General features: G+C 44.5%; 1 protein-coding gene across 17 annotated transcripts in view; it reads right to left on the bottom strand.

The window, feature by feature from the left end:
* The window catches only part of BBX (BBX high mobility group box domain containing), a 135,153-nt gene that overhangs the window by 67,788 nt on the left and 45,771 nt on the right, over window positions 1–21,594 (bottom strand). The window contains exon 1 of one of the 17 annotated variants that reach the window (XM_057397317.1): window positions 9,452–9,471. The exons of the other annotated variants lie outside the window; for them this stretch is intronic. The gene's annotated coding sequence lies outside the window, so the exon portion shown is untranslated. Of the gene's footprint in view, window positions 1–9,451; window positions 9,472–21,594 lie in introns of those variants that run through there. 17 annotated transcript variants of the gene reach the window in all.

Here is a 21,594-nt window from a genome sequence, read left to right as displayed (position 1 = left end):
AAAACCATACCCTTACCAAACATCATCATGTACTATTTCTTTACTTAAAGACCTGTTAGCTACCTTGCTGTGGCAGAATCAAATTTACTGTGGAAAAAACTATCAAATAGACGCTTATTAGCTCTTATTCATCCTGTCGTGAACGCGGATTTCAAAGCACTTTAATAAAAGGTGGGAACATTGATATCTTCCTCATTTTTCCAGTTAGGAAAGAGTCTGAGAGACGTGAAATACCTTAAAAAAAGGGGGTCAGAAACAAATCCATGGTCAAAGTGGGAAGGAGAGCCTGTATCTCTGATCCCAGCCCCTGTTCCATTCTCCTTCCAGCAGACAGAAGATGAAGGAACTGAACATTTCCACATTCAGCCATCTTTTTTCCGTGCTTGTTAGGTAGATAAGTACAGAGACACGGAACAGTCCTCAGCAAGGCATGCTTTAGATGCACCTCAGCTCCATGCAGGCCTCTTTGGAGCTGCAGAATTCAGCCAATGAAGCACATATGCACGTACCACTTTGCAGGCACACGCTGCTGCCCGTGCACGGCATGCCCTGTGCTAACCCACCCCCCGTGCAGCTGATTGCTGCTGTTCACGGGCATCAGAGCCTCAGCAAGCAAGGGGCATCACCCCAACATCATACTGGGACCCTCGAAAGGGTGGTCAAGCATTGAAACAGGCTTCCCAGGGAACTGGTGGAATCACTGCCCCTGGAAGCATTCAAAACGTGTATAGATGAGCCCCTTAGGGACAGGGTTTAGTCGTGGATTTGGCAGTCCTGGGGTAAAGGTTGGGCTTGATGATCTTAAAGGGCTTTTCCAACCTATTTGATTGCATGGTTCTATGACTGAGGGGTTCCCTGGACAACCTGAGTTGCTCGTGCTGATAAATCACTACATGGACAAACTTGTAAGCATCTCACTTTTCACCTGAGCACTGTCTCCCATTCGTAATGCATACAAGCCCTTAAACACACTATGGAATGTGTCTATCTGATTTGGGGCTTATCCAACATTCTCAGCTTAATAATCCACGTACAGGTCCTGGAAAGTTTACAGTATAACGCAAGTACCTCTGGGCAATTACATAAAAAGCAATGCAAATATTTGGAGATGCAGGGAATCACAGAGCTGGCCCTGAATACAACAACAGGGCACATACAATGCCAGAAAGAGTGGTCATATTTCATAACACAGAGATTAAAAAAAGGGAATAAACAATGTTACTTAAAAGACCCTCAGAAGGAAGACCATTATTTCATATCTAGCCTCACCAAGGCAGGCTCAGCTACTCAGCACATTAAACTTCCCCTTTAACATCTATCAAAGTAATCAAAATAATTTAAGCCCCATAGTTCCATATCTCATTGCATAAACTGTTGCACTTCGCTATTCAATTAACCCATTAAATTGAAAGGTACATTTAATTTGAGAGGCATAGGTGGTGAGGCACTGGAACAGGTTGACCAGAGAAGCTGTGGTTGCCCCATCCCTGGCAGTGCTCAAGGCCAGGCTGGATGGTGCTTTGAGCAACCTGGTCTAGTGGAAGGTGTCATATGTCAAATGATCCCATATTTAATAGCTCCCATTTCACTGTAGTGTTACAGCCACATTCTGCTGGAGCTCAATGGATATCGGGCATGAATGATTTCAAGCTCCTGGAAGACAGCAAGCTACCAAGAAAATCTGTTCTTTGCCAGGGAGATAGCTTTATGCCATAAGACATCGCTTTCAGAGTTTTCCCCTAAAACATCTTGCTCTCACATAAGCTTCCAGCAGAAGTAAGCAGGGCTGCAGACAATGCTCCCATTCTGAAGCCACATGCATGCTCGCTAATGTCGCAAAGATGCATCACCACCTCGAGTTCTGCTGCACCTAACAGTCTCTTTTAAGGAGAAAAAGATGGCTTATTTTGAATCCATGGCAAGACAATCACATGGTTCATTAATGTCCACTTCCGAAGACCTAAAGCCATGAATTCGAAGGCTTTAGGGCAAATACTTGCACACTGTCCCCTTAAAAACTAGACAATATCATTATTAATTTCCATGCCCTAACAAACACTACTTCAAGAAAAACCCAACATTTAAGACATAGCACCTGGAGGTTTCTAGTCCTGCTCAAGGCAGGCCTGGCTTCAAAGCTGGAAGCCACCACCACTTTTAGTACCTGCTCCAGCATCCTCACAGTGGCAGGTACTCTTCCTTTTGCTGAACCAGCATTTCCCCTGCTGCAACTTGGGACTACTGCCTCCTGCCTGTCCTTCTGCTGTGCACCTTTAAACACAGTCCAGCTCCACCTTCTTCATAGCTGTCCTACAGACAGTTGGCATCAATTGGACTCCTCGCTGAGCCTTCTCAGCCAGAACACAACCAGCTATCGCAGCCTTCCCTGGTATGGCATGTGCTTCAGATCCAACCACCTCAAGCCTCAGCTGGGCTCCCTCTTGCCTTGGGATCCACAGTCTCAGAAGTGCAAAGCAGAACAGGAACCCCCTTCTATCTTCTGGCTATGTTCTTGCCTTCAGTTTTCTTTTGTGGCTACAGGGTCATGCTGCCGAGTCCTGTTCCATTTATTGCCCATTAGGATCCCCATGTCTTCCCTGCAAAGCTGTTTCTACCTTTCTTTTTGTTCAACTTCACAGGCTTCCTGTTAGCCCATTAGGGTTAGGGTTCCTAAGTCCCTCTGAATGGCAGCTCTGCTCCCCTGCATACCCACTACTTCCACCAGTTTGGTGTCAAGTCTTACTTGCTGAGGGTGCACTCCATCCCATCATTTCTATCATTAATGGAAATATTAACACTGTCCCTCACAGAATACCCCCAGTAACTCTCTGCAGTTCAGTGCTGAACTACTGGTTCAGCCAATTTCTCATGCACCATCCACCCAGTCTGGATCCAGTTTGGCTCCAGGTGTGCTACTGAAGTGTCAAAAATCCTTGATACCATCAAAATAAGCAAGGCCCTCCACCCTCCCATTGCCCACACCACCTTGCCTCCATCACTTCAGCTCATTGATATGGCACAGTTTGCCCATGGTAAATCCATATGTGGCTGTTTCCAGTCACCTTCTTGCCCTTCACGTGCCTGGAAATGGCTTCGATGAGGACCAGTGCCACAATCCCCCCAGGCACCGAGCACTGGTCAGCCAGCCTGCTGTCTCTCTTCATGCCTTAGAGCACAATTAAACACCTCAGGGTCTGATTTCTTCCTCTCGCATGATCCATGAGAGTGATGCCACTGATTCATTTGACCTGCAGTAACCTGAGATGACAGCCACGTTACCATATTCGCCAGCAATTCTAAATGCAGAAGAGCTGGAAATACTGGTAGCTGGAGAACAGGTAGCACAGCTTGGGCTCAACCCTTCCTGTACTCTTTTCCAGAAAGCTACCCAATAGCTGCAAATTCAAGTTTGCAAACATCTTTCCACACTAAAATAAATATAATAATTAGTAACAACAATAAATCCATGAGATTTAAGCAGAGCATGGCATTTGAGCTGTGCTCAGAAATGTGAGTCCGGTTTGGTCCAAGCTTTCCTTCCTATTTTGCTGTTCTAACAGTTTGTTTTTCAGGATGGGGAGCATGAAGTTACTGTGATTCCGAAGAAAGCTGTAGAAAAACCTCAGTGAGCAAGATAGCAAGAGCGAGCCAGTGAGCTTCCTGGTCAAGTAATGCATGCGATTTAAGACTAAGGAGAGAGTGCCTGGCACATAATGAACAAACTCCTTCTAAAATCCAGATGTTTAAACATCCTCAGAGATCTGCTGTGCACAGGCCAGTTCAGAAGTCTGTTGCTCTATGCTCAAGGGCCTAAACGCTAGTCTTCTCCCAAAGTCTAGGTCCCTGGTGAGCTGGTAAGCAACTGGACAGACATCACCACATGATGTGTTGGTAAAAAGCTTACTGTGAAGATGCCCAAGGACTTCAATAAGCTTGGAGACTTGGGAGAAAACAGCTGGAAAGCCTTTTAGAACTGCTATGGGATGCATTAATTTGGCAACAATCTGTAATAAATGGTTTTTTCCACAAGGTTTAAGGATCTCATTGCAAGAGGCTGAAGTCAGCCCACCAAAGAATCAAACACTTAAAATCAGCTGAGACAGCTTCCTCTACAAGCAGTCAGGCTCGAACTGAAACCTCCTCAGGAAGCAGGAAAGGTGTTTTCTTTTCTTTCTAAAAGACTTTAAGTGGAGGGGTACTTTGGAACACAAAAAGACCTGGCTGTGGGTCCTTATGAAATGCTGGGCTCTTAACGAAGCCCTTTCAGAAGGGGTGGATTTCAGGCGTATGTGAATGCAAACACATACCATTCATTAAGCAGTAACTCAGAAACCTGTCTTTGTCGATCTTCAGATGTCCCTTCACAATGCACTACCACTCACAAAGCTGGATAACAAATGTGTTATCCCAATGTGCATCCAAGGCTTTCAAAAGCCTGGGGCAACAGATAGGTTTCGCCTGAACCCTTTGGGTGTCATTAATGGCAGGCTACTGTGAACATGAAAATACTCGTTTTCAGCTTACTGTTCCTTGTGTTCCTGTAGGTTCTACCACCTAATGCTGTGTTCATTATCTATGACCCAAGATCCTCCGCTGACTTAAACTGTGACATTATGGTAAGGGAAAGAAGAGGACGTAACTGTGGATGTGCCAGGTTATTTGATCAATCCAGCCTTCTGCATGCTACTATGTGAACTCAGCAGGGGCACTCCTTTAGTTCAGTGGACTCTAAGGGCATTTTCTTCCCTGTCAACAATAACAGACTCCTGAACTGCTCCTTGGGAAACAGCACAGCATCTCCATGAAGTTACACTGCGGACAGCTGAACAATTTCCTGCTGATTAGAAGGATTTTCTCTGGGATGTGAGAAGTGGAAGATGAACGGACACCTCTGTGCTTCAACGTCTCCCCTGCTCTTCTGTTTTCATTGCATTCGATTAACTGACTCATCCCACTTGTAAAGACTAAAACTGGATTTGTGAAAACCGGCTCTTGGTAGCTCCTGACATTGGCATTAAACACCTCAGTTTGCCTTATATCACAGCTAAATTATGACAAGTCAAACATTTGGCTAAAGCTTAGGAAGAGCAGATGAGTTCTCACCATTGTAAATATTTTCAGTGCAAGGGCGCAGCCAGCTCAGAGGGAAACGGATGCCACTTCCAAAGTCAATTATCTTTAGTTCACACTTCCACTGCACAGGCCTACCACTAAAAGAGAAACCCACAGAGAGATTCCCAACACGTCAAGGCAAAATACCCAGTAAAACATTTACGCACCAAACACCTTAATGAAAAGAAGGATGCTTCAAGACCATCGCTGGCTGCAACAGCAGCTTCCAGCAACAACACAACCAGCCCGAAGGCTGATCTAAAGAGAAAAGTAAAGGAAACTCTGATGCAGGCACTCCTGAATAACGCTGAAGTCTGGAAAGAGAGCTTTGACACATAAGGCACAGGTTCCCCCTGCTGCCAAGTCCTATGGCCTGGGATTCAGCTCTTTGTGCTCATTATGAATGCAAAATGTGTGGGTACCAGCTGCCTTTTCATCTGGGGTTTTGTTGTTGTCAGCTATTCTTTTTTTAATGAAGCCTTGTACACATCAAAAATAAGGAGGAAAACTGTAAACTGGAAGAGCTGCAGTCAAAGATGATGTTGCCACAAGCAGAGGATCTCAGCCTGCACCGATTCATTCTATCTCCTTTTGGCAAGGTTTTCTGGAGAACCACCAAGAAAGCACCAGAGGCCCATAAAAACTGAAAAGAGAAGTCCTCTTAGTGAGACAGATTACTTAAACCTCGGGTTCTCTTTTCGTTTACATGATCACCTATTTAAAACTCGCATTACTTAACCGACAGTCAAAGAAGTGGCTTCATGAAAAACTCCAACAGCCTGGCTCCTGCTGGGTGGTGAAGACGGCTTCTGTAGTTCTCCAGCTGAAAAAACCCAGCACAATAAACCTCCAGCCATCATAAAAAAGCCTCTTCAGGACTAAGCCACACCTCAAACAAGACTGGGTAGTTAAGATTACAGGTAGGCATTACGGCTTTTATCTTCCTATCTTTATGACCACGGAGATGGAAACACTGTTTTCTCCAGGTCTTCTGATCACTGCTGGGGATCTCTGCTGATTGTTTAACACATGCAGAATTGAGTCCTTGTGAATGCCTCTAGAAGTTTTATTAGCTTTATAGAATGTCTTGTTATGCCTATGCAGATATTCCTATATGGAAATACATGTTTAAACAAGATATATCTAACTAGGTATACATGTTAGGTCGTAAACTCAAGGTTTTATACCCAGCTTCTCTGCCACCAGCCAAGGAGAAATGGCAGCTGTGCGCGCAGACAGGTCAAATATAGTTTGCTGAAATGAAACTATCAATACAAAACCATTCCCATGAAGACAGCAACTGCTGAGGAAGCCCCTTCCTCTAGGGTTAAGGACTGGATCTCTTCGAGTGGATGATGCCCTGTTTTCTCTGTTGAGTGGCACAGCAACGACACCAAGGTTTGCCCTTTCACTGACGATTTGCTGCACAGTCAATTATTAGTTAAAGAACTGATCATGGCAAAGTGTAACTGTAAATGATACAGTGAAGTCACAGACAGTGGAACACTTCCTATTTGCTGTAATTCTGGTTTACTCAAATGTGGTAAATCTGCCTTTAGTTCTTCCTCCAAACTCCCTTCTCTGTTTGCATCGGCAACTAAAGCATCCCTTTAATCACAGTACCTTGTGGCAGATGAGTGGCTCTGGCCACCGGCATCCCTGCCTGCAGCGGGGCAATACGCCATGGTAGAGCCACTAAGACAGCTGATCAGCATCTTGGGCCCCTCAGACCGCGTATGAGGGGCCACAGGAAGGCGAGCGTGGGCATCCCTCTGATATCCAAGGGCGACAACTGGTATGGCAGGGCTGAGAAGTGCTCCCAGCTCCAGGATTAACCTAAGGGATTGCAGGTTTCTTTATGCTGCAGATTCCCTTCCTCACTACGTAACTCAGTGTTCTTCCCAAGTCACCAAAGTCAGCAGAGATTTCACTTGGAATAGCCCCAGCTGCCTCAAAGCAGTGCCAAGCTCGAGGCTGTACATGGCCCCATCCCCTCCACAAAACCCACTCCTGGTCCACCACCATACCCCTCCTTCAGGGGCTTAAAGGTAGGACTTCTGTACACCTTCCCATCTGCAACAGTGGCAAACTGACTACAGAACAGCCTAAAATCATTAGGAGAGAAGGGGCTGCAGAGTGAATAAGCAAACAGGCCCTAAACACTTTCCACTTAGTATTTATATGTTTTCTCTAAGGTGGATAGAAGCGTGTATGGAGAGCAGGGATGGGACAGCAGGTCTATTAGACAGCACACCTCAGAGATCACCTTTTGTGTAATAAAAGGTGCTATCAGTTATTATTATGCAAGTAAGAACACACCAAGTACACTAACTATCTGTTAGTACTCCAGGCAGAACTCCAGAGGATGTCTCCTGCAGTCCCAAGGCATCTTTGTCTTACAGAGAACTGTAGACTTGAATTTACTCTGTTCAGCTTCAAAAACATCTTTAGAAAGCAGTGCAATGCCTGAGAAAACACGTCTCCTGACTGAAAAGACTGTGCAGTCAAGTAATTATTTGTTGCCTTGACATTCATTAAAAGAGAGCATCCTCCTCACACACAGAACAGCAAACAAGCTGTGTCTGCAATAGCCACCACACGTAAAAAACCCAGCCCCACAGAGACATCTCTCCGAGAGGAGATAAGGCATCAAACCAAACAAAAATCCCAGGTTTCTTTCCACACCCCCACCCCATCTTGTTTTGCTAAGGAAGCCCTGAAGTCTCAACTGTGTTCAGAGGAACCACACAAAAATATGTCAGGTTACAGCAAGCTTAGACTCAAACCTGATTTAAATCAGCACAATACAGACAGACTGTTACTGAACTACTGACACCCTTGTATTCAAAGGGGTTTCTTATTCATCCTTGGACAATTTGAGACTGTACCTTCCCTGTTGCTTAGAAAAGCAGCTTTTACAATTCAGATAATGATCTACAATAGCTACACCAGGCTACGGAAATCAAACCTTACTGAAGCAGAAGGATCCAGAATCATGAAAACAAACTGACAGCTTATATGGTACTTGAAAACCTCTCCTGAAATGCTCTATGGTATTATTCTGGAGCATCTCTTCACCATACAGAGTTCCCAGCAAAGCCAAAGTTAGGTATGATAGGTAAGACTGGATAAATAAGATAAACACATTCAGGTTTGCAATTTCATAGCCTGGAGACCCTACAATATAGCCCAGCACCTTGTATGCATTATTATCTTCTCAAGTGAAGAAAAGCTGACTTCTGCTGTTTAACTCCTACCTGATAAAGCTCTAGTGCAGTTCTTATTGCTTTGCAAAATGAAATGCAGACAGTGCTTTAAAACGGTCTAACTGGAGAAAGCAAACAAGTAATTTGCCAGAAATCCCACTTTTTATTATGCTGTATTATACATATAGTGAAATAATGCCTGAATTGAAATGGCTGAACACAGTTTAAGAAGTATAAATTGGGGATTTTGTGTTTCTATCAAACTTGCTTATTCTACTATAGACACGTATTGGCAAGAACAGGGAAAGGCGACTTTTACCCTCAGAAAGAAGGTAACTCTTCTGAATTACCAACTGCTTTTTGCCATGATTCTGTGGCTACAGCCTCGCAAGATGCATCTTAGATGCCCATTTATGCTGCAGCCTGGTACAGCTCAGGGACAAGACGCACTGTATGCAAACTCCACATCAAATTAGAAACCAGTTAGAGCACTCAGTGAGGGACTGGTATCTGACATTTTACTTTCTCCAGATCACCTGTGTCACGTAACTTTCCATAGGCCATTGTGGAAATACACATCAGCAAACAGACTTCTAAACTTTCCCACTTGTTTAAGCTATGGAAGTTACATTACATATAAAAGAATGAACCCTTATTTATACAGGAACTCACATTAGTGAAGTAAAACCAACTCAGATGCTTCTGATTCTTGTTTCGGTCTAAGAGCATTTTATTCTCAGTTTGTTTAGGCTGGTTCCTCGACAGCACAAGGCTCAGAGGATGCCAGGGGAATAAAGCTGTACCGGATGCTGGAATCTACGTCCATGACATATGTGACTGGCCGTGTGTCACAAAAATTGGACTGATTTCTGATGAAGGAAGCCACAAAGCTGAAGCCTCACAAGACCAATCATTTGAGGTTCACTGGGCTGATTTAGCTTAAATGCATTTATGAGCTTAGAAACAGGACTAAGTTACTGCCATCTGAGCAGCTGAGCTGCGCAGCTGACCATACACTTTAGCCTACAGTGAAAGCCAGGTCAAGCATATTTTGGGTTATAAAAACCAAATTATAGGGAATTTGAAGGGAGAAAATTCAACATCAGGAGATTTGTGGAGTCTACCTCCTTTACCTCACCTCTGGGACGAGAGGATTCCCAGCAGGAGCTGCAGATACTCACTTACCAAAGCTTTCTGCTGAAGCGCATCCTCAGCCAGTGGCCCGCTGCAAGGTCCACCCCAGCAGAGCCCCAGACTGTGATTACATCACAATACCCTCCCGGTGTCCACATTCCAGAGAGCACCGAGACCACACAGAAGTCTCCGTGTATGAAAACAACGTGCATGGTGTGTCCTGTAACACACCTGGCCACGTACCCAACACCTAACAGCCAGCTCTTAATGCATCTCTGACTATACAAAGGCAGCACAGCAGCAGCTGGCAAGTGACTGCGGGAGGCTGGACATCACTATAGTAATGGAAAGCTATCCTACTACAGCCAAAGCCTGAGATACAGATTTGCAGACCAGTGACATGACCCAACCCATCTGTTCACAACTGAACGCACTGTTAAAGAGCTCAGACACAGAGTCAGATGTTGGCCAGATGTTGGTGATCCAACTCACCCAAACCCAACAAAGCTGCTGCCCAGGGTCAATAGCAAACAAGGACTGCCCAGAGCCCATTGTGTCCCCTACACTCCTCAATTTCTGCATGAAGGCAACAGCACGGTACTGGATTCGTTGAAGCTTAATCTAAGATGGTATTAAAGACATAAATAACAGCTTGAACTGGAGGAAAGCATGGGACCAGGTCTCTTCCTGAACACTGAGACAGTATTAGATGCCAAAACTAGCCACTCACTCCTGAAATGCGTTACCTATTTTAAGCCACAGGCCACAGCCTCTGCAAGGCCACTTTCTTCAGCTGCCCACACAGATTCAAGGCACCTAAAGGGTCTGCCCCATGTTATCAGTGAACTCCTTGTGCCCCCCCTGAGCAATACAAACCCTTACCCACAGGTTGACAGGAGTAAAACTGACCCACCTTCTTCCCATCAGGACTCCTGGATGAACAGCAACTGCTGCTAAACCCAGTGCCAACCAGAGAGAATTACTGTTTCAAGATTCTGAAGCATTCACCTAATCTCTACAGCAAAGAGATTATTTCTGCTGAAGACGCCGCTGTCTGAAAGAGCTGCAGGCCAGAGGCGCCTGCCCAAGCCCGGAGAGGTGGGCTCAGGAGCCCCTCAGGACCCAAGCGGTCCCCGTCTCCATGGGAAATGAAAGCACCATGGAGACAGGAGTAACTAAAAACAGAATGGCCGCTCCCAGCATTCCTGAGGATGCTGCTTACCTGTTTGCTTAGCATGGAAGTGATAAATGTGCCTGCCAACACTCCAAATACCCTCTCCTTTTGAAGGGATCAAGTTTGAGAAAGCCACCAAAGAAGTGGGAAGGCAGCCTGCAGGTGTATCCCTACAGCTCGCAATAGCCAGCATCACAGCAGCGGCCCAGCTTCATGTATCGAGCTAAGAACAAAGGATGTGACAAACATCATCCCCGAGTATAAAGCTTTCTCAGTAAAGGGCTGTGCAGTACCAAAACAGTCTATGGTCTTTTCCAAACGCTCAAGCAACATAACCCTCGGCCAAAGGACCTCTCATTGAAGGCACTCTGATACATAAAACTATATAAACCAGAAACCCATCTCTGAATGGGTAAAGACTCACGAAGGAGACACATCTGAGAGCTATCCTGACTCATCACATTATATGTTATGATCCTGGGTATAGTTGAGAATTACACAAACGCAGTCCCCTCCAGCTTGCCAGGGGCTTATCCACAGGGACTTTATCTGAAAGTCAGAGGGTGACATAAGTGTGGAAAGTGCTCTTCACCATCATTTCCCAGCGGATCCCAAGTCTTTCCTGTAAATCCTAAGAGACTTTAATTGTAAAAGGTGGCGGGGGGGACATGACACACAGAGGCATCTCATCTGAACACCTACTGACATGCCCATGCATCCATCCGAATTTGGACAGATGGAGCGAGGCAGATGGGACTGAGAAGAGAATGGCTTTATCCTGAGCTTCAAAGGACATTTTCCTTTCTCTTTCTCCACAGCTTTCCCTCTGGGGGGAACAGCGTGAGCAATAAAAGGGCTCATATGATGATATCCAATTGATAACCGATTTCAAAAGGAGAAACTAGCTTTTATAGGTTAATTCTGTCATGGAACAGGATTTCCAATTAAGGTGTATTGATTCCTGATATTATCCATATGAGCAGAAGTTACTTTCACCTGAATGCTTATATAGCTTGGACAAGTTTGCAAACACGGCTGTGAAAAGATAGTTATACAAAGAAAAAGAGTGCTGGTTCCTTATGTGTGCTCCTGGGCTTCTTCAGGCCATGCTGAACTACTGGGGACGAGCCCCTTTGCTTTGCCAATCTTTCCAAGCCAGCACATAGGACCTGCTCTCAGAGATGACTGCTTGGAAAGAGGCTGTTGACAGTGAACATGTCTGCCTGTAAACTGGGCACAGCAGAGCCACAGAATCCCTGTATGTACTGCTATTGCTCTGCAACACCTTGAGAGTGAACAGCAGGAGCTCCCAGTTTCCCAGGTGGAAACATGGGAACCATGAAACAAGGACCTGCACAGTGGCAGTGGAGTTACTGAGACCAGGAAGATGCCTGTGCACAGACATCTGAAGCACAGGAAGAGAGCTCCTGAAGGCATGTCAGTCTAATTCCAATACACCTAACATGTTCATTTTAATGTCCTCCCCAGTCTAAAATACCACCACAATCTCGGTGCAGTACCTCATATTTAAGTACCACATGTACAGTATATTACTGCTCAATGAATAGCTTCTGGGAACTATAAATAGGTAACTGTCAACTAGAACAAGGCACGTTTTAACTCCATTTAACCAACTCTCTTAATTCTCCAAGTGTTCCCCAAAAGGCATCCGTCACTGTAGATTATCATCATAATCCATAGTCCAAGAGCTTCATAGCTCACTGTGTGGTGTTCAGGGAAGCAGCCTTTCACACCTCCAAACCATATTCTATGTTCAGCTCAGGCACACAGATAAGGGAAGTTAGATGGTGTGATTATTCCATTGGCATGTAGCATATTGACATCCAGTGGTTTCTGCTGTCCTTCAGAGGAAAAGGTGACAGAGTTCATAGCTGCAGAGGAACACTGAAAAACATCCAGTCTCATGCATAGGAATTAAAACCACAGAGTTGAAAAGCGTCCTTGTTCAACTTGGTTAAACAGAAGGACACACTGGTGAGCAGCCATCGTCCTCGCATGCCTGTCCTGTTGTTTGGGTTTTGTTTTTCCAGTGGCTGGAATTGGCCCTGTGCTAGAATGAGAAAGTGTCTCATGGTCTGAATGGTCTGATGTTCAGAGTTTAGGATGAGCAATGTAATACAGCTTATAAACCATACCCATCATTGCACCCCGACCCACTTGTAATACTATTACCTAGGCAGCTGTAACTGCCCTCCTCATCTGCTGAGGAAGGACCAGCGTGCATCAAGGGATAACATGGATACCTCCTGCTACAGCAAAGCCTAAGGCATGAAGCAAACCCCCTGGTCAGCCTGATGGAACCCTGAAGATAGACAGAAACCACCAGGAAGGGCTCATATTTCTCTTCTATAAACTCAGTAAATGAGTGGCAGAAATTTTCAAGCCCCCTATTTAGTATGCAATGTACAAAATTATGTATAAAGTTATTTACTGCATACATGGTTTTTATTCTTCATATATATATATATATATGCATATGCACACATATAACCCAAACAAACAAGGGACTGCAAAAGAAGGAAATTGAACCTTTCTGTGGAGTTTAACTGCTACTTTATACTTCACAAGACACTGGTGTTTTTGTTAAATTCCCCACTCCTTTGTGCAACAGCAACCTCCACGTTATTTAATACATAAATAACTACACTGATGTCTCATTAATGCTGCGAACAGTAGGAACGAGGGCCATTTCAGCTGTGGCACAGACGCACACATACCCCTTTATTATTCTGAACAATGCTCATTTCAAAATCTCATCTGCATTTCTTTAACTACATACGTTTGAATGGGATTTTCTCACATTAAAACCTCTGGGCTGCTATTTACTATGCAAAATGGAGAGAGCCTACGTACACGAAACTGCAGCAGGAGTAAACATCCTTTCCCTACGTACACGCTCCTAACCTGACTCAGCAGATAATCTGTCAGGGCTCCCTTTACCGATAGAAAGAGTTTTATGAGTTCTCAGCCCTATTACCCCGCCAAGCCAACAGAACAAGAAGCGGATGAACAGATCCGCAACCTCAGCTCTGTGTCACCGAAGCTGCCAGCCAGGTTTTGTCTGCAAGACCCGTTTCTGTGCCTGTGACCCATTCCCCTTTCTCCCATACTCGGCCTAACGGGATAGCAGAGCTGCCAGATAGAGCAGAATCACGCCTAAAATTCACTTTATCGAGCACAGTAAAACCCTGGGAAGAACCCGGTTAACTCCGCTACCCCAAGCTGAGTTGAGCAGGACAAACAATGCGCATTCCTATCATGCCTCCAGCTTTAGCATTCAGCAGACTTGCCACAGAACCCCCACAAATAGCCCCCAGCCTAACAAGCCTTTTTCATAGAACACTGAGTTTACCGGGAATTCCTGGGCACTCTCTTCCACCTCCCAGTGTGATGCTTCCTGAGTTAGCCCGTACACCAGCCACCTTCAAGCTGCATTTCTAGCTTTGCAGAAGTGCTTTGGTGGAATGGATGGATGGACAGAGAGGTGAGAAAATCACTGCAGCATCCCTACACCCAGAACTAGCTGCCTCATTTAATAAGCTAAAGTAACTATGACTCTAGAAGGTCAGCGCTTGGAAGTACAATTTATCTTTCGAGGCTCATTTGTGCTATGTTCAGCTCAACAGGGCCCTCACCCTCTATTCAATTCTCTTTTGATGTCAAAAATAAATGGGAGAAGCATGAACATGCCCCCATAACAGAAAGAAATAAAACTCATAATAAAATTTTCTCCATTGTTTTGGTTTTAAATCATCTGACAGACTTTAATATGAAGAAATTAAAGCTCTTTTACAAAAGACTAGAAAACAGTACTGTGAAGACAAAAATGATGACTATTAATTCTTCTTAATCCTGCAGAATGCTATTAAAATACTCGATGATGATGCACGAGGGGAAAAAAAGGAAGCATCAAAACAGATTTTGTTAAAATCAACCAGAGTAGCTACTTCTATTTTCATACCTTGTCGATCGGATTATACAAGGTATTTTTAACACCTGGGCTCATTATTTAGGCTATCTACACATGCACACCTGCAATTTAGCATTAAGAAATTATTTCTGCCCCCAACACACTGTTCTAGCATCAGCCAACAGCTTTACAGTCTCTTATTTCCTGACATGCAAAAATGAATCAATTCTCTGAAGCACTGCCCTACCAGCTATCTTCCAAGTTTCACTGGATAGACTTCCCAGAGAAACCCTTAAGTGGAAAAGCAGTGCAACCTTGAGGCATTCCGAGAACCTGGAAAAGCATGGAATACGCACCAAATAAATCGCAGGGAAAATATCTTTCCTAGTTAGTTTAGATAAGATTTGTTTTTCACAAGCTCTACATCTACCCACATTGTTGCATCTATTTAGAAGACTGTGCACATAACCTCTACCAGGCTTTCTACTGAAACCAACCAGCAGCTATACAAGTCAAGAGTAGCATTAACCTACACACAAAAAGGTTACAATCAAGGTAAATGGCAGGAAAAGAAAACAATCCTTTCCCAAACGTCTCTGGCATGTTTGTATCCATGCACATTTTCAGTATATCAGATCTGACAGAGCCAATGGTCTTACAAAAGAACAATACCTAAGTTATCCGATCTAAACCAATTCGAAGGAAAATAGGGACTTCCCACAGTGAGGCTGCCTTCTTCCAGCCCCTCTCCATTGTCTTATAATGGGAGGCAGTGCATTTAAATTGAGAAAAATAAAGATATTTAAATATAATTACAAATCCCTAAAGATGTATTTAAAAACACAATTTTAGAACAAAGGTGGTTTTTTAAAGGTAAAAAATAATTCTAGCTGCTTTTGCTGCTTCATCTCAAGAACACATTAAAATGATACCACGGCACCAAGCTTTATACACAGATTACATAAACTTGCTATAAATGGAGGTTTGTGGTGCTCTGTGATCTTTGATAACTTTCATCCAAGCGTGCACTCAGTGACATTTTCAGTCCTCTTCCTCCTCTTCAGGTCCATGGGAATTATGCAGACAACAGCACAACTTTCAAGGCAGCGCTCACGTAAATGTGGCTGCAATAGAACAGAGGTGTGCTGGGATGGCAGCATCGTGTTAATGGGGATCGAGTGGAGCTTTGCTGGCAGAGAGTCAGCCAGTCCATATGCCCTGCATAGGGTCTCACAGCTTTCCTAAAACCTTTTCCTATTTAAACCCAGTAAATCTGCAGACAGTAAGTTGTGTGGGAGTGTTAATCTGCTGAAGGATAGGAAGGCTCTGCAGAGGGATCTGGACAGGCTGGATCCATGGGCTGTGGCCAACGGTACGAGGCTCAACAAGGCAAAGTGTCAGGCCCTTCACTTGGGCCACAACCCCCTGCAAGGCTCCAGGCTTGGGGAAGAGCGGCTGGAAAGCTGCTCAGCAGAAAAGGAGCTGGGGATGCTGACTGATGGCTGCTGAACATGAGCCAGCTTGTGCCCAGGCAGCAAAGAAGGCCGGAATGAGTCCAGAAGGGCAATGAAGTTGGTGAAGGGTCTGGAACACAAGTCTCAGGAGAAAGGGCTGAGGGAACTGGGGTGTTTAGCATGAAGGAGGCTGAAAGGGGACCTTATCGCTCCCTACAACTGCCTGACAGAAGGCTGTAATGAGATGGGGGGTTCAGTCTCTTCTCCCAAGTAACAAACCATAGAACAAGAGGTAATGCCCTTAAGCTGTGCCTGGGGAGGTTTACGTTGGATATTAGGAAAAAAATCTTCACTGACAGGGTGCTGAGGCATTGGAACAGGCTGCCCAGGGCAGTGGTGGAACCACCATCCCTGCAAGTGTTCAAAACTTGTGTAGATGATGCCGTCACTGACATAGCGTAGTGGTAGACTTGGCAGTGCTGGGGTAACGGCTGGACCTGATGATCTTAAAGGTCTTTTCCAACCCAGCTGACTCTATGAAAACAGTACTGGACACCCCTTCTCCAAGTAAAAGTGAACTGTGGCCTGCACTCTGCTGCCAAAAGAATTGAGAAAAATGCATTGGCAATATCAGTCATGGCATACCACTTGGCTGCCTTTGACTCTAGTTCATACTGAAGTTCTAGCATGTCCGGTACGGCAGCACTCAATGGTGGTGTGACTTCATTCAGGCCACGACAGTCTACTGTTAGTCTCCACTCTCCGTCAGACTTTTGCACTGGCCAGATGGGGCTATTAAAGAGTGAGCAAGTCCTACTGATCACTCCTTGACTCTCCAGTCTACAAATCAACCTATGGATGGTAATCAGGGAGTCTCGGTGCGATACTGCCGCCGGTGCACTGCTGTGGTCGCAATTGGCACTTGTTCTTCAACCTTCAGCAACCCCACAGCAGAAGGATCCTCCAAGAGACCAGGAAAGGTGCACAGCTGCTCAATTTCCTCTGTCTCCAAAGCAGCAATACCAAAAGCCCATCGGTACCCTTTTGGGTCTCTGAAGCACCTCCTCCTGAGGTAGTCTATGCCAAGGACCAGCCACAATAGGGTTTGACACTCCTTCCCGATCAGGCTGATTTCAGCCTCCAGTACCATCTGATGTTGGGATCCTCCTGTCACTCCAGAATTACAAATGGGCTCTACCCCTTTACAGCTTGATGGCATTAGGGTACACTAATAATAACTGTTACAGCTGAAACCAGGACTGGGAAGTTTCCTGTGTTTAGTGCTGCAGGTCATAATTGGATTCTTCTGTAAAATTAAGAGGCTGTTTGAGACTGAAGTCAGCGCTGGAGCTGTTGAGAGGGCTTTACTCCAGTACCTCTCTACCTGGCACCCCACGATGTCCACCTTATTCCAGCTTTGTGGAAAACAAAGGACAAAACCAGTTAACTCCTCTGTGAAGAGTCCCAGTGATGCAGTAATAAGAAGCATTAGTTGTCATTAGGTGTCAGCTAGGGATTATTATCTTCCATTACCAGATGACATTTTACTGTACCACTGAAGAGAAGACGGCTTTAAATTCACTGCAGGAGCAACCTTTTATGATGTAACAAACTCAGTGATGATTAGTTACCCAAAAAGTCATTTCACCATAGGAGTGAGTGGTCAGATACAAACCACTTGAGAAACAATTTAAAAGGATTAAAGCAAAAAAAAAAAACAACTTTGTTTTTTTTTTAAAGAAGAGATGCTGATGCCTTGGCTCCTTAAATGCTTTTTGCAGTCACCCTGAGATACAAGTATTTCTTTTAATATGTAATTACAGGAAGCATTTATGTATGTACTTTCCTCCCCTCCTCGTAAAAGGCATTTACAGATATCACAGAGCTGCTTCTTAAACAACATTATTAACTGGAAGGCTGACAGAACTGAAGCAACCTGAATGGGCTGAAGGACGATGGTTTCTTCCCCTCCATCAGTACCACGCACAAACCAAATCAACCACTGTTATCTATCAGTCCTATACCTCTTCCTTAGCATGAGTTCCAATGCCATGAGCATTGCCAGCGTGTTAAACAAATGGCACCCTCCACAGCCTGTCTCCTGCTCCTGCGGTCTCCAACTTGGGAGCGCTTACACTTTGCTCTATTTCAAATACAGAAATAACCCCCGAGGTCAACAGAAGGGAGCTTTGGTGGAGAAGTTATGACTTAAGAGCTGTGGTCTTTGAGCCCTCGCTTGTTGCAGCACTCCTGTTGGCCTTGTGAAGCTTTGGTGAGACGGGCTGCACGCAGAAGTCCGTGCTAGGGTTTTTTGCAGGACCTGACTTTCAGCAGAAGGTGCAAACTAACAGTAATAAAAATTGTTAGTGGTATTATAAAGAGGGTAAAGACCATGGGATGAACAGGTTAATTATGCCCTGGGGAGGAAAAAGAACAGCAACCAGGAGCATCAATTCTTCCTTCTGCCACAGCCTCTACTTTGAGGGCAGAGAGAGGGAAAACTGGCTACAAAAATCCTGCTTTCACAGAGGCTGCCCCACAAGAGGAGAGTCACAGGGGAGCACAGCACACTCATATATCACACCTTGACACACAGCCAAGAGATAGGCAGAAGCCAAAACACGGCATGCCAGGGGTTGCCTAAAGGCAACTCTAAACAGGAATGAGATCCCAAGTAGTTCCAAAAATGCATCAGGAGAAACTACTTTTGCTCTATGCGCTGCTCCAGGGCCAAGCACAGGCAGCAAACAGCTGGACCAGATGTTATCACTGCAGTTAAAATGGGAGCTGTCTAATTTTTCTTTAGAGGTGTATATATGAAACTTATGAGCCTACACATTAACACCAGACTTAGCCATCTTTATACTGAAGAACAGCACCTCTCTTTTAAGATGACCCGGTAATACTCAAATCCTTCTCCTAACAGCACCATTTGGAGTTCCAGGGTGTTCTGAGGACATCGCATGGCAATGCACTTGTATCGTCTCATAATTAGCTGTAATTACTATGCGATCATTTCCAGACTTAAATGTAGTTAACCATTAACCTGTATTTGTAGACTGTATTTGCTGAACAGCACGGCATGTTCCTTCATTCCCCAATGCTATGTAATCAAGCCGTTATAGACCTTATCAGAGTGGTTAACTACAACAGTTTTTGCAGGGTTGCAAGGAGAAGCTGCAGGTATGTAGTTATTATTTAAACTTTTTTTAATTAAAAAGATGCCTTTTTTTGGTAAAACTTTGTCAGGAAACAGAATAAATGAACATGGGACTGCCAATTTTCATGCTTTCTGAACAAATCCCCTGAAACCTCCTGTTCCAGTCCTTGTGCTTATACTAGCATAGGCAAAGTAGCATCACAACAGCTCTTCAAGCTTCCAGCTGGATTGCCTTACTATGCCTGATCTGTATACGTACATGTCTGTAAGACAAAATAAGCATACTTTGAGTCCCCAGTGCAGTATAAATGTAATTATCTGTTTCTCCCATAATAACAAATGTATTGTTAACATCCTTGTAAAGCATTTGCTGTTGCAAAAATATAATGCAACAACAATATAGTGCAAAAAAATAATGAGTACTATTCAGTATTTATTACCCACTCTAGCAGTACAGATAATCAACAGCAGAAGGCCAAGGGTGACTGCAGAACTGTTGTATGCATACACTAAATTAGGAATATTCAATCCAGGGTTAGTTTGCTTAATTTTCTCCCTTTTTTAAATAAATAACATTTAATAGGCTCATGCAATCAAACCTATGGAACTTACTCTGTGTTCTGGCACAAACCAATGTGTTACAGACCTTTACCGACTAGAGAAAGGGCTTGATGCAGAAATATACCGCGAGACAACTTGAGATAACCTATCAATCACATAGATGTGATTGTATCAAGCACCATATTAAAAGCTGGTTTTGCTGCTCCTTTATATTAGAGAAGGAATAACAGAAACAATTTAGGAATTCAGCATACGCATGGGCCAATTGCCATCGAAACTCCACTTCCGCACAGGATCTGCGGCAGCCCATCTCAGGCTGTTGATTCGGATCCCTTGTCTCACTGTATAAGCCCTGCTACAAAGAGTTCATCTCTTTGGAAACTCAATCTGCAACTTCCAACTGCTTGAGAAAGACTCCTGGCTGCCAGCTCGGTCAGTGCGAGGTGCTACCTGGAGGTCCCTAACACCATCTTATGCAGACTTTCTTTTGCAACCTCAGTTCGGGACCCAAGCTGTATTAAATAGAGCACACGCTCTTTACTCTCCTTACCGCACATGGAAAAAGCAAATGTGTCATCTTGTCCAGCATGACACACTGGTACAACCCATAAATAGATTGCTTAGTTGTAAATTCCTTGGAAATACTAAGCTGGAAAGGTGACAGACAGAGATTATGAGTGACTTCAAAGGATTATCAATGAACCAGTGAAATTAGCACCAGCATCATCCTAAAATGAGGTATTAGTACTAAGAACTGCTATTTAAGTATTTCAGCACTCTTCCTATAGGTTTCCCTTTCCGAAGGCCAGGAAGGGTAAAGAAGATGGTAGGAATTTGGTAAGCCTAGTTGGGGAGGACTTCTCGTGCACCACAGGGTGGGCCTAGGCTACACAATGAGCTGCAACAGGCTTTTACACCAAATCCAATTCTCAGCAGTACAAAAAGCATTCATCCTGAAGCAGCTTTGGGAGGATGAGCAAATCTAATCCTGGAGGGTACCCCCACGCCCATGCACAACAGAAAACCCACCCACGCCAAAACAACTTTCTGGATGCACATCAAAGCACGTAGCCTCTTCAGAACGAACATTACAGACACCGGTCTCACAACTGTGTCAATACCGGCACCAGGCAATGAAGCCTGACTTCTAAACCTGACACTGGGACAGACCCCGGTTGTCAGAAACTTCATGAAAGCACTGGTGCAGTGTTACCCTCAGCTGATAATAACCCAGGTACAAACCTTTGCGCAGTACAAGGTTAAGGCATAAAGATACCCTGGATTTTTGCAGGACCAATTAGAAAGTTTTAGGAGCTTTTAAGACCCATTCAATTTACAATTATCTAAACCAATACACAAACGAGAACGGCAAATGCTTTCAAGAGGCATCTGCAAACACTCCTCAACAAGATTTCAAGTTTACAGTTAAATCCTACTTCCTAATCAAATGCTTGTATGTGAGAGGAACACTGCTGGAAATGGGTAAGGAAATACCTTAAGCTTCACTTCTTAATCCTAAATCCAGTAGCTTGTGTAAGTAAAACTGAGGTACAACCTCGTCTCAAACAAAATTCTCCATTCAAAAGAGTGGTTTGGTTTGGGGTTTCCCCCACCCAAATAAACACAAAGCAACCCTCATTATTTGTCTCAGCCTGACCACTCTCAGCAGTCCTTTCCTTGTGCCTTTGCACAACAAGACATCACATTACAGAAGACCCCAGCTGACCATCCTGAAAGTTTACTATGGTAACAGCTGGAAGAAAGAAATATCAAAGGGACTGGCAATTCCATCACCACGTGATAGTGAAAAAGCAGCAGCAGTAAGGTAGGCAGGGAAGCACACACAGTCCTGCAAGCTAGAG

Source organism: Pezoporus wallicus, unplaced genomic scaffold (genome assembly GCF_028554395.1).
Source record: "Pezoporus wallicus isolate ANWC-B61680 ecotype Strahan unplaced genomic scaffold, APGP_CSIRO_Pwel_v1 contig_8721, whole genome shotgun sequence".
NCBI classification, from domain to species: domain Eukaryota; kingdom Metazoa; phylum Chordata; class Aves; order Psittaciformes; family Psittacidae; genus Pezoporus; species Pezoporus wallicus.
Note: the sequence above shows the minus strand (reverse complement) of the source record. Positions and strands in the feature narration are given on the sequence as shown.